Genomic DNA, 12,712 nt, shown 5'->3' with positions numbered 1-12,712 from the left:
GTATTCTGTGACTTTGATGAAGAGCTGACTAACATGGTATTATTTAACAATAACCCCCAAAATGTGCAAGTGAAAACCTACTTGATTCAATACTTTTATTGAACAAGCTTTAAATGCAATATACAAAGTTAATATTTTTGAAGTAAAACATGTATCCTAATATGTAATGCAATGTTATTAATAAAATGTAGAATGCATATGCTTATGAATATATGAAAGGGCATTTTTCCAAATCTATCATAAGCAGAGGTGTGTGTGTGTGTGTGTGTGTGTGTGTTTGTGTGTGTGTGTGTATTGGCCTTTTTTTCTTAAGGGCTTACATACATGAGGATTTTGATATTATATTTATAGAACTTATGCTCTAATGTCATAGCAAAAGGAAGTTTGATCAATCTCTTCTCAGAAAAATTAATTTTCTCCCCCACTCTTTTTTTCCCTTTGTGTAAAATGATTATCTGTTCTTAGCTTCTATAAATGCAGTTAATAAAAGCTATATGCCATCAGCATATTTGCAAGTAGACTTCATACAAAAACCAATTTCAGAAAAATAATTCTCTTGAGGGTCCTAAATCTTAAGGGTAGCATAGTTGTGACAAATTCAAATAAGGCAAACTCCCCAGAGATTAACACATTCAGCTGTTACTGCAGTTTCTAAATTAGTGTCCCCTTTAATGCTTTGTTTGCCTTGAGTTTCTTTGAAGTATTTCAAATCAAGTCCTGTCTGCTTTTTCTCTTTGGTCCACCAATATTTGTAAACAATATCTTTATGTTTTTCATTTAACATTTTTGGAGTTGTTTCTTCTCATTTGATTCTGCAGGTTTTCAAGTGATGTAAGAATTCATAATATATCTTTTACTGGAAATTAGTTTCAACTATTGTAAATAGTTAGCTCTTCCTAACTTAATAAAATAATCCATGAAGAATAGTTTATGGCATAGAAACCAACACACTATTTGTTTCTTATTGTAAACTTGAAACATACTTCCTTTTCTAGAGTCCAGTTGGTTTTATGACTCTAGTAAGTTTTTCCTGTATTATATTTTATCAGTTAGTAGAGGAGAATTATTTCTGTTTTCATGACCACTTTTTATTTTAAAATAATGTGATTCAGATCACAGTATTCAGATACTGTGATCTTAAGGAAAAGTAGTACCTATAAAACTTTATAAAATATTTATTAAGATAAAATATTTAATACTTTTTAGAACTCCAGCCTTATCTCTTTACTTTGTATTTGCAATGTGAATTTTATATATATATATATATATATATATATATATATATATTCTTAGAATCATTTAAAGAGTGTATGCACTACAAGAATTTGTTATATATAAAGATATATGGTCATGATCCATAAAAAATATATATGCAGTGTTTCTTAGAAGCAAGTTCTATTAATTAATTACTGAGTTTCCCATGTATTGTTCTATATTTGTAAACAAAATATTTAATCATTTTGATTTTTGCACCATACAGAAAATATTTATAAATGAATAGTTTGCTATTTGGTTGTAGTTTATAATATAGAAATCAAGTCATTAATTTAACCAATATTTATTTATCTACCCCTATGTTCTAGGTAATTGTATTAGTCAGCTGTGTATTGCTGTGAGCAAAATAACTCTCAAGAATAATTTAGAGTAGAAAAAATTATTTTGGGATCACAGTTTCAAAACTTCAGTTTTTAGTTGGCCAACTCCATTGCTCTAAACTTATGATGTAGCAGAAGAAAGTCACAAAACCTATGGCAGTCAGAAATGAGGGGCGGGAAGAGAAAGGGAGGGAGGAAGGGCATAGAGACAAATATATTATTATAATTATATATATGTAATATGATGTTATATATGATATAATACAATTCAAGAACCAGGCTTCCAGTGACATTCTGTATTGTATTGTATATAATATTATATACAATACAATATATATAATATAATACAATACATTTTTTATGGATCATGACCATATATCTTTAAATAAAACAAATTCTTATAGTGCATATATTCTTTAAATAAATATATATATATATATTATAATTACATATATAATATAATATATGTATCATATTATATATAATACAATACAGAAACCAGACTTCCTTTAGCTATGCCCCATCTGCCTACAGTTACCACCCAATCATCCACTCAAATTATTATTCCATTAAATATATTAATCCACCAATTATCTTCTAGCTCTAATCACTGTCAAAAATCCCTACCTCTGAACCACTGCTTCATGGGGTGAAGTTTCTAGAACAAATTATAACATTAATGTTTGAGGTATGTGGGATTCATCAAGACCAATGCAGAAGAGAGGGGAATGGTGGATTGTGATCATATCTCAGCTACTATTAAGACTGATACAGAAGAATTGTGATTTTAGGTTAAGCTTGGGCAACATAGTAGAACCCTGACTCCAAATATAAATAAATAGATAGATAGATAGATAGATAAAAATCCAGTGAAGAGCAGTATCTGGCCTTCTGAAGTTTATATGCTGAAGGAAAAGTAACAAATCACATATGCAGCTCATAGAATGTGGCAGATTAATCTAGAAATATTTTATACCACCACTTATTTTAATCATCACAAAATTCCTGCTAAGGAAGATAAAAAAATAGAATGGACATTTTTTGAACATGTAGTATCTCCAATCCAATTTTATCAATAATTAAAATAAATTTTATCTGTTGCCTTAGCATGCCATATGGGAAGCTTGGCTTCACTTTTGTGTCTCTTCCCACATGTGCTTTGTTGATAAATGTGTATTTTTGCCCATCTGATTAATTTCTGGTGTATTAAAAAAGTAGCTAGTAATAGGTACACATGTTGCAGTCAGACTTGACTCACTAGAAATCATTTTTATGACCTTTATTGTAACATGTTCTACCACAAAGGGTAGACAATACTAAGGGCAGAAGAAGAGAGCATTAAAAGGCAAAGGCTGGAAGAACAAAGGGGAAAATATTTACAAATTAAACTAAGACTACTAGGGAACTGTGTGGTAAGTTTGCCAGGCAGAAAATCAAAGCCAATCTTTCTTTGAAGCTGGTTTAGTTCTTGGTGATGGTATTACTTCTGGCTTTACTGTGCTGAGTGTAATGATAATAATAATAGCAGTAATAAAATATCCAGAATAAAAGATTAACACTACTAAATTTTACCTTTCATAGTAACACTGTTAAAAGATATTAAACAAAGAAAAAAAACAAATAGATTGTACCCTAATGTGTCAAATAATTATATATTTGATATTTAGTTTTCAGAACATATTTTCACTATCATTGTTAAGTGAGCAAACCTGTTTTTATACCAAACGAAGATGACTCAACAGGATATTTCCACAACTGGCATAATTCAAGTTTGTTGTTTACTCCATGAACATGGACCAGTTTCATGTTTTCAAAACAATTCTGTCTTCTGACAACTCTCACAGAATCAATTAGATCCATCTTCATCTTGGAAGCAGGCACTACTCATTAGAAGAAAGACTAGGGTGTGACTTTAAAATAAAGTGGCATTGCCCTGACTCCTATGACTTAAACAATGAAACTTGAAAGCCCTCTTGTGCAGGAAAATTTCTCTGAAATGTATCCTTCTTTTCCTTCTCATACCAGGATCATGAATTTGACAATTTTCCTGGGTTTGAAACTGTCCCTTTACCTAAGGATGTGTTCTACTTATATAATCTTTAAATTTTTCTGTGTGAAAGGGTTTTGAAGTACTGCATTAGAAGGACAACTTTTGTTAATGTTTTTTGTATCATCATGTAATTCAACAATTAAAAAATTGAATGTGATTTCGACATATGCAATTGGACTATTACCCCAATTCTCTTTTATTAAACTGTATGGAGTTTTAATCAGTGGTTTTTTTTAATGTTTTCATTATTTTTTGTTACAATCTTCAGTATTTCTTTAATAGCTTTACACATTTATTAAAATAAACTATAATTTTGTTTGCAAGGCATTTTCTACTCATTCTCTTTAGATTAACTGGAACTGAAACATGTTGCAATGTTGACATGCAGAAAAACAGCCTGAGCCCCATGAGTAAACTGGCCAGTACTTGACCTGAAAAGTAAGGTATGCTCATTACTATAATTTTTCTCCCTTTTTGTGAGACAGATGTGCTTCTTTTAGAGTTCTGTCCTTATCACAGATGTGCTATAGAAAATAAAGAATCTGTTGTGATCTGAGTGGCCATGGTCCCCTTGTATATATATTGATGTTTTAACCTGCAATGTAATGGTATTACAGGTCAGCATTTTGTGGAGTGTTTAGGTTCAGAGGTGAAACCCTTATGGATGGGATTAGGGACCTTTGCATTTCTATAAATTATGGGCATTCAGAGTCATCCTGCATAAGACACAGAAAGAAGAAAAGAAGTATAAAGAAAGTTTCTGTCTACTTAGAGAACAGGTATAAAATCACCAACAAGTGTTGTAGAAGGTAGATGGTAAAACCATTCTGTTGAAGTTCAGAGAGAAAAAAAGAACATACTAGGAACTGGAGGAAAGGCAATATTTATTATCAAAGATCAAAGAACTTGGGGAAGTGTCTTCATATTCTAGCATTTTGTGGAACATAGAACTTTCAAGGTGTGAAACTTACCATTTAGCTGAGTTTTCTACACAAAGTGTTGGAGAAGAAACTTGGTTCATTCCAATTACTTACAGCAAAACATGGAGGGAGATTAACTGAAGATGGAATGGTTAAGCCAGTGGAAATCATAATCTTAAAATGTGGAAATAGCTCATCCATACAGTAAAACATGAGAAAGTGTGTTGAGAAGAGCACAGTAGGGGTTGGCAGATTACTAATTTGATAAAGGGATTCCTGTGGGTGTGAGCAACAGACTCTAACCACCATAACAACAAAAGCCAGGAGTAAAGATGTCATCACAGCAGGAGCAGCTCTGCCAAAAAGGACTGAAGAAACCAGTGAGAAAAATGAAAGAAGGCTCGCAGACTTCCAAAGCCCTACAGTACCTTCAACTGAGAACATGTGCTTTCCTTAGTTCAAAAAAAGGACTCCAACATAATCTAACCTTCCTAAGGCTAGAGTCATGGCTGCCTTCCCAGTGATTTCACAGTGCAATATCAATGCCTGTAGAGCCAAAGGGTGAGGATGCCAAATAGAGGGCTGGGAGGCCACCTTCCTACATGGGTAGGGCCAACATAGAGAGCAACAGCATGTGTAGAGTCCTGCTCAGGAGTAGGGGTGATGTTAGCACCCTGGTGAGTGCAAAAGCCTGGAGCTCTGTCCCAGTGGTCCAGGAGGGCAGAGGACTGACCGAGAGAAGGTTTATTCTTAAATCTTAGGGCTGAAGGGAGTCTGGCCTGCTGCAGTACACATTCACATAGGACTTGTCATCACTTTTGCATTGCCTGCTTTTCCCTTTTTGAATGGTGATGTCTGACCTAGGTCACAGAATTGTATTTTGGGAATACATAACTTGTTTGGTTTCATTGGTTCATAGCTGGAGGGCATTTTTGCCTCAGCATGAATCTTACCTTGAATCTCAACCATATTTGGTTAAGATATTATTTAGCTAGACTTTGTACTTTAGACTCAAATGATTATGTTGGAATAATTTGAGACTTTGGGAGCTCTGGGGAAGGAATGAACACATTTTGAAGGTGAGGACAAGAATCTTGATATGTCAGAATGGAATGTTAAGGACATAGTGCTTGTGAACATCTCACCCCCTTAAGTCATGATACAAAATCTGAATCTCCAATATGATGGTATTAAGAGATGGTGGTGATTAAGCTGTGTGAGTGGGGCCCACATGCTCATAAACAGTGGACCACAGAGAACTTTCTGTCTCTTTCTGCCTCATGACCACTGAAGAAGATGACCACATCTTCTAAATATTCACCAGATACCAGACTTGCTGGCACCTGGATTTTGAAAGTTACGGCCTCCAGAAATCTGGGAAATAAATGTTTATTGTTTAATTCACTCAGTCTGTGGTAATCTAAGACTACAGCCTAGACTGACTGAGCACCCCATGGGATAGATTCAGATGAATACAATAAAAAAAATACATGCTTTTAAACCACTTCTTCAGATTGTGCTATCTACAGTGATGTGCTTTCTACCACTGAATACATGACACAATTTTTTGGTATTTACTTACCACATGTCATAAAATCTTAAGAGATATGTTTATTCCTCTCTATATCAATAGAGTATTTTTGTTCTAAAAGAATACATAATGTTTTTTTAATTTGGTCCAAAATAGCTTTTATTGCTGTTCTTTATTGGTTCTCAAGAGTTGAAGATGTGTAAGGTCAGTTAGCAAACAACAGAATATGGGAGAAAGTCTCAATCCTATTGCAGGATCAATGTAAGGAAAGGGGATTTTATCATCCTTCCACAGTGCTATTGTAAGTTATAGCTTTATGGGAGGGAGGGAAAGAGGAAGGGAGGGAGAGAGAGAGAGAAAGAGAGAGAGAAAGAAAGAGAGAGAGAGATTAGTGAGGAGGTATCCATAGGAAAGAGCTCCGTGCAAAGTCTGAGTTCTGGGCAATTCCTTAATTCATCTTACTCTTGGACTGACTAAATGTGTTTCCATTGTCTCAATCTCACATTCAGAATGAAAAGTCATTACAATAAGAAAAAAAATCGCTTTCAAATCGCAAATGACAAAACCATCCATTTTTAAACACTAACTTTGGGGACAGAAATTTTAAAATAATTATAACATAGCTGCTACATTCTAGGCACTGTGAAAGTGTCTTAAATTAACTAATTTGGAAAATCATTCTTTGAACTTCATTTATTAAATCTTTCATAGATTAAAAATTGAGATTTGTTAGTTTGTGTGACATATCCAATAGCTTTTCTGCAGTAAATGTTGCAAGGAGGATTGATACAGATGTTTTGTCCAAATCCTACGGCATTTCCTCTATTCTTATATATAATTTCTAGCATCGTATTCTATATGTGAATCATGATGCACTTTTGATCATAAAATTGTTATTTGTTTGTTTTTGTTTTGTTTTCAAGACACATAAAAAGAAAATATTTCTTATTCTTACCTAACAGCACTACTGCCCACATCCAGGTCTTGTGCAGTTACAGCGCCAATGATGGTCCTGACAGGGGTGTCTTCATAAACTTCCATGGTGTAAAGTGGCTTGCTAAATACAGGAGGCTCATCTACATCCAGAACACTGATCTTCACTGTAGCAGTGTCTTTTAAAGGGCCAGCAGAGTGAAACCGGTGGTCAAGGTGAAGGTTGGAGGCCTCTACTTTAAAAGTATATGCCTTCTTCGTTTCAAAATCTAAAGGCTGTAGTGAGGACAAATCCAAATTGAAGTGTTACATTTGTATAGAATGTGGCATAAACCATGAGCATCATTTCAGAGCAATGCAAGTTGGTATTAATTATACTGGTTTTGAAATGTCTCACTTTTATAATTAGTGTGTAAGTAAAGCACAAGGTCAAACTTTCTGGGTAACTCATAAACATAATCTTTTGCACATATGAAATTTACATAATGTACTTATGAGCATACATACTAGATAGGGGTTACACATTTTATAAAAGCAATTTGAAATCAGTTAATAGTTTAAGGAAAGCACTTCTCACATCTTATCCAATACTGACATCTAGTGGAAGCAAGCAGTGATAAAGAAATGGAACAAAAATGGAATTGTATAATTGAAAATTTCTAGATTCCATTTGTAAATTTGGCATAACAGCACATTTTTAAGCTCATTTTTCCTATTGTGACATTAGTATCATTTCCTTTTAAATAATTATGAATTAATAAGTCATTTTATTAGAAAACATTTGTATCAAGATTCAAAATCACACACAATGGTAATTATGAAGAGTGTTGGTCTTTTGTGTTCTCAGAACTGCATATAAATACTGGTTCTCCCATGCATTGTCAATAAGTATCACCAAGAATTCAGGCTTCCGACATATATGAACAAATTAAAGAAGGCATTGGAACAAACATACAAGTCATTTTCCAGATTTTCAGTAATGCTCAATTTTAACTTGCTACTATTTACATTCACCCTCATTGTAAATGTTAGTTTTATTATGAAAGTAACTGAAAATGCTATATTCCAGAAATATGGTGCTACTATGTTGCTTTGTTAAGTGATAAGCTTAAGTGTAATGACTCAGACTTCTAATCTCCAAGGAAAAACTAAGACAACACAAATTTAACATTAACAGTGAATACGGGGACCCTTAAGTTTCTGTTTGCTAAAGCAGTTCCCTATAGTGTGAACACAATGATTTGCTAATTGCCTTGACAGCATCTGTTCCTTTATCTAGCACACCAGAGGAAACTAAAGGAGCTTTATTTTCACTTTTAAAGACATGAGTATTATTTTATGTATTTTTTTCTGAGAAAAAGAGAAAAAAAATCACTTATGTATTTAAAAACTCTCACAATTCAATGGAATCTGCTATGGTAAAATCAGTTATAAGTCTTGTATATGCATCAAGTAAGTCTCCTCACAATATTTTTAATGCATGAGAACATACATTTATTCCCCTTTAATTATTCCCTTCATTTTATCAAGTTCATTATATTCTTATTCCTATTTTTATCTTTGTTCTATGCAAATAATTGATTTGACTTTCTGATAATTTAGTCATACCTGTTAACATATAACATTGATTTCTTTCAGTTTTTATTACTTTCCTGTTAGAAATGTTTATTTCTCTTAAAACAAATAGAAATAAAATTGACAATATGGCCACTGGTCCCATGATCAGAAATGAAATATCTAAGAAAGCATAGATAGAGGATAATCCCATGATGATATTTTGACCCATCTAAAGCTTGACTCTCATGCTTTGAGAAAGGAATCAGACTCAAGAAAATACAGCAAATTTCCAGAAAAATATGTCAAAATGTTATTTAAAGCAATAAGAAGAAATCAGTACAAATAGTGAGAATGAACAGTTTCGAATAAATAAGACCAAAACAAGACAGGACACATATTTTATATATTAAGGACTATAATGGTGAATATAAGTTAGGATTATTATGTAAGTTTCTGAGTAGTGAATTAGTAATAATTTAAATTCTTTACAACAATAACTTTCATTTGGAAAAAGGAAGAAACAAATAACAAATTAAAACTTTCAGCACTGAATTAGTTAAATATAAAAGGTTCTGGCAAGGCAAGAGATATCCCCTTGGAAAAACAGAAAGGTACAAAGGTAAATAAGATTTTTTTTTCTCTCAGCATTCAATTAATTATAGAATAAAGGCATGTTGTCTAATGGAGAAGTTTGAAGAAGCAATAAATTTCATTTAAAACACCATAGTAGTTGTCTGAAAAAAAGAGAAAAAAAAGTAAGTTGAAAGAGTACACTGGCTAATTCAAATTAAAGAAAATACAAAGTTCTTCTTGCATGTAAAAAAGTAAGTGCTCCATAAATGTTAAACAATGTATTTTCCTGACAGTGAACCCTAACATCTATCTTAGAGCAATCTAATTTTAACAACTTTGGAGTCCTTGATTTCAAAGCAAACTGAGTTGCTCCAGCTCAGACTTACTCTCTTTTGGGCTCCAAATCCACGGCTATCCTAAAATGTAGGCATTCTTACCAACTGTTTCCCATCTCTAATTTTCCTCTAGATGTTGAAATGCCTCTGACTATCTGTACTAATGTGTATATTTGTATATATAGCTTATATATTGTATATATAGTTTTATTTTCCCTCTTAATAATACATTACATCTGTCTGGATGAACTTGACTCTTTACTGGTAAACCAATTTCAAGCCAGAGACAGAAAGAGACTTCTGAAACATTTTTCGCTTTTTTAATTTTACTTTTATTGTTAGGAGATAAGACATGATGTATGTTTTTAAAGAAGTCCTGGCCTATCACAACAGGTATGAATTTGGCAGTGAGGGAAATAGAGAGTGAGATGAAAGAACCTTTTTGTACATTTAGATTTTTTTTTTGCAACCAAAAAGTTATTTCCTACGAAGATCAAAGAACAGGAGAAAATTGTAAGAGAAATGCCACAATTATATTCTATGTGGACTTCTTCACGACTCTGACCCTTAGGCAAATTCACAAACTGGTGTAACTCTGAAAGAGCAAAGAATCACCAATCATCTCTACTTGACTGTACTCACCCATCTGACAGACCAAAGCCATATTTGGAGGGAGATTTTGTAATCGACAAAAATTCTAACATTTGATATAATTATAGAACAGAAAAGATTTTTTTTTTGGTAATTGCTAGAAAATTGGTTCTATTTTTGATGGGATTAAATAAATTTGAAATATTTATTTTTTACACAGTACTTTGAGAATTTTATGACATTGCTCTGGGCATATTTAATTCAGTGAGCCTTTCTAGAAAAATAAGAAAAAGACTGACTAAAGAGAGTTTAACTGAGCAACTTCTTTGGATTTTTCTGTAACAAAAGATTAGTAAGATCAGAACTTTTGGAAAACAATTCACAATATAGGAAATTGTGCTACATAAGACCGTGACTATGGTGAATTGGAGAATGGCATATTTAGTTTCTCTCTGGTATACAAAGTGAGAGAAGGGTCAAATTATCACCTTTTACTTCTTTTTGTTACATTGCTTTCTTTACTCTTTGCTGAAGTCCAGATAATTAAATATACATAAAATGTTCAGTGACTAATAATTTTTTTTTCACGTAAAAGGAGGATAAGCTATTTTTAATATTAAATATCAGAATAACCCCCTGGGCTCTTTTAGGCCTCCTCTTGTTTCCAGATAATGTTGAGTGGAAACAGGTACCTATAATTACAGATACATGAGAACTGGAAAAGAAAAGCTGTGGCAGACAGAATTCTGAGATGCTCCCTATTTTTGTCCCCATTGCCCCCAACCATTTTATGTAATAATTCTGCTCCTTAGTGTGAGGGACTTGTGAATTAAATGGCATATTACTCTTGTCAACTTGTTCAGTTCTGTGGAAAAATTAATATGAATATAGAACTAAGGCCCTTAATCATTTGACATTGACTGAAGACATATTTTGGAGATGTCTGACCTAGCAAATGGTGCAAATGATTCTGGCTGGACTTTTTTTTTTTTCTCGGTTGTGCTGGGGATTGAACCCAGGGCCATGTACATGCAAGGCAAGCACTCTACCAACTGAGCTATATCCCTAGCTTCTCTGGCTGGTCTTGAGCAAGTGAACATGTGAGCACAGGAGCCAGTGTGGCAAGTGCCTAAAGGATACCTATGAGGACTGAGACTTGATCTCAGCCAGGAATTAACAAAACAATCATAAAACCTCAGCAAAGTTAATTCTGCAGGCAACCAGTTAGCTTGGTAAAGAGTTCCAACCTTGTATCAGATTGCAACCTCAACCCACACCTTCAAATCAGCCTGAAAAGCCGACAGTGAAGGACCAGGGATGTGGCTTAGCCGTCTTCCCATCTATAATGTTATTGCAGCAGTTTTCATGATGAGCATCTATCAGTTTTACCAACACAGTGAAGGGAACTCTCCAAAAATGAACAAAAAACAATGTATCCTTGGCATTAAGGCTGTACTCAATCACTTTGTAGGTCTTCACAGTCAAGAGAATAGAAAACTGTGAAGGGACACAAATGAGCAAGGAGTGTAATGTTTTACAAAATGTACTAGTCCCTTTCAAGATAAGGAGTTAGAAAACAGATTTAAATCAGACTGAACTGTGATGAAAATACATTAGAAAAACACTCTTCCAAAGCAAGTTTATATACCAGCTGAACAATAAAGATAAGATGTTCAGAACACATATTATTTTGAAAGAAAGTCAAGTTTTCCATGAGTTAATTTTATGATCAATAAAGTCAATTCCTCTCTGAGAGAAGAGATGGGAAAGCTTATATATATAATCTCCAGTGAAGAAGGAATTAAATTCAATATTTCACTAAAAATAATCAAAGATTTGATGAATAATTGATGTTCTTGTACCACATGAGAAAGTCCCTATAGTGAAGAAACATGCAACAAAATAAAATGTGGATATTTTAAATATAGGCTTTACTTTTGACAGTGTTCACAGTATTTCTTATACAATTAAAAATTATATAACTATAAATTAAAAAATTGCCATTTTTATTTAAAGAATAAAATAAACACTACATCCAACTTATCTCTAAAAATATTACAACAGAACTACTTATTTAAAATGCATTTAGTTTTTCTTTGCAAAGTTATTGCATTCCAGTCTTTTGTAATACTGAAAATATTTTGACGGTCATTTAGCAAGTACCTGAAAGACCATGGACATTAGTTCAACGTCTGTTTTTTAGTGACAATAATTTCTGGAACAAATCTAGTAACAAAGACAAAATAAATCAAAACAAAGGCAATAATGTCAGGGCTTCTTGCTACACATTGTCAATAATAATTTTCATAAAATGACAAAAGGTTTCATCAAGTATTATAAATGCTTAAGTGAAATATATGTGTCACATACATGTACAGTATAAATCATTCCTATCTGGAGAGGCCAGTTATTTTTTTTGTCACATATCATTATTCATTGCAATGAAAGTATATGCTTTTCAAAATATACCATAGTTGAAAATAAGCCATGTGATTTTGAAAAATGTATCCTTCTTCCATGCACTTCAAATTTCCCATTAATGAAATCAATAAAACACTGCTTTTCTTATATACTTTGCAAAATATTTTGAACTTTATATAGTACGTAAGTGAACATGAAATGTTTTT

The 12,712-nt window shown here is 32.8% G+C and overlaps 1 pseudogene across 1 annotated transcript in view; it reads right to left on the bottom strand.

Moving 5' to 3' along the window:
• The window catches only part of LOC143386138 (cadherin-12-like), an 80,725-nt pseudogene that overhangs the window by 43,204 nt on the left and 24,809 nt on the right, over window positions 1–12,712 (bottom strand). The window contains exon 3 of the transcript XR_013089812.2: window positions 7,052–7,305. The product of XR_013089812.2 is annotated as a cadherin-12-like (transcript). The remainder of the gene's footprint in view (window positions 1–7,051; window positions 7,306–12,712) is intronic.

This window comes from Callospermophilus lateralis, unplaced genomic scaffold (genome assembly GCF_048772815.1).
Source record: "Callospermophilus lateralis isolate mCalLat2 unplaced genomic scaffold, mCalLat2.hap1 Scaffold_113, whole genome shotgun sequence".
Classification (NCBI taxonomy): domain Eukaryota; kingdom Metazoa; phylum Chordata; class Mammalia; order Rodentia; family Sciuridae; genus Callospermophilus; species Callospermophilus lateralis.
This window is presented reverse-complemented; position numbering and strand designations above follow the sequence as displayed.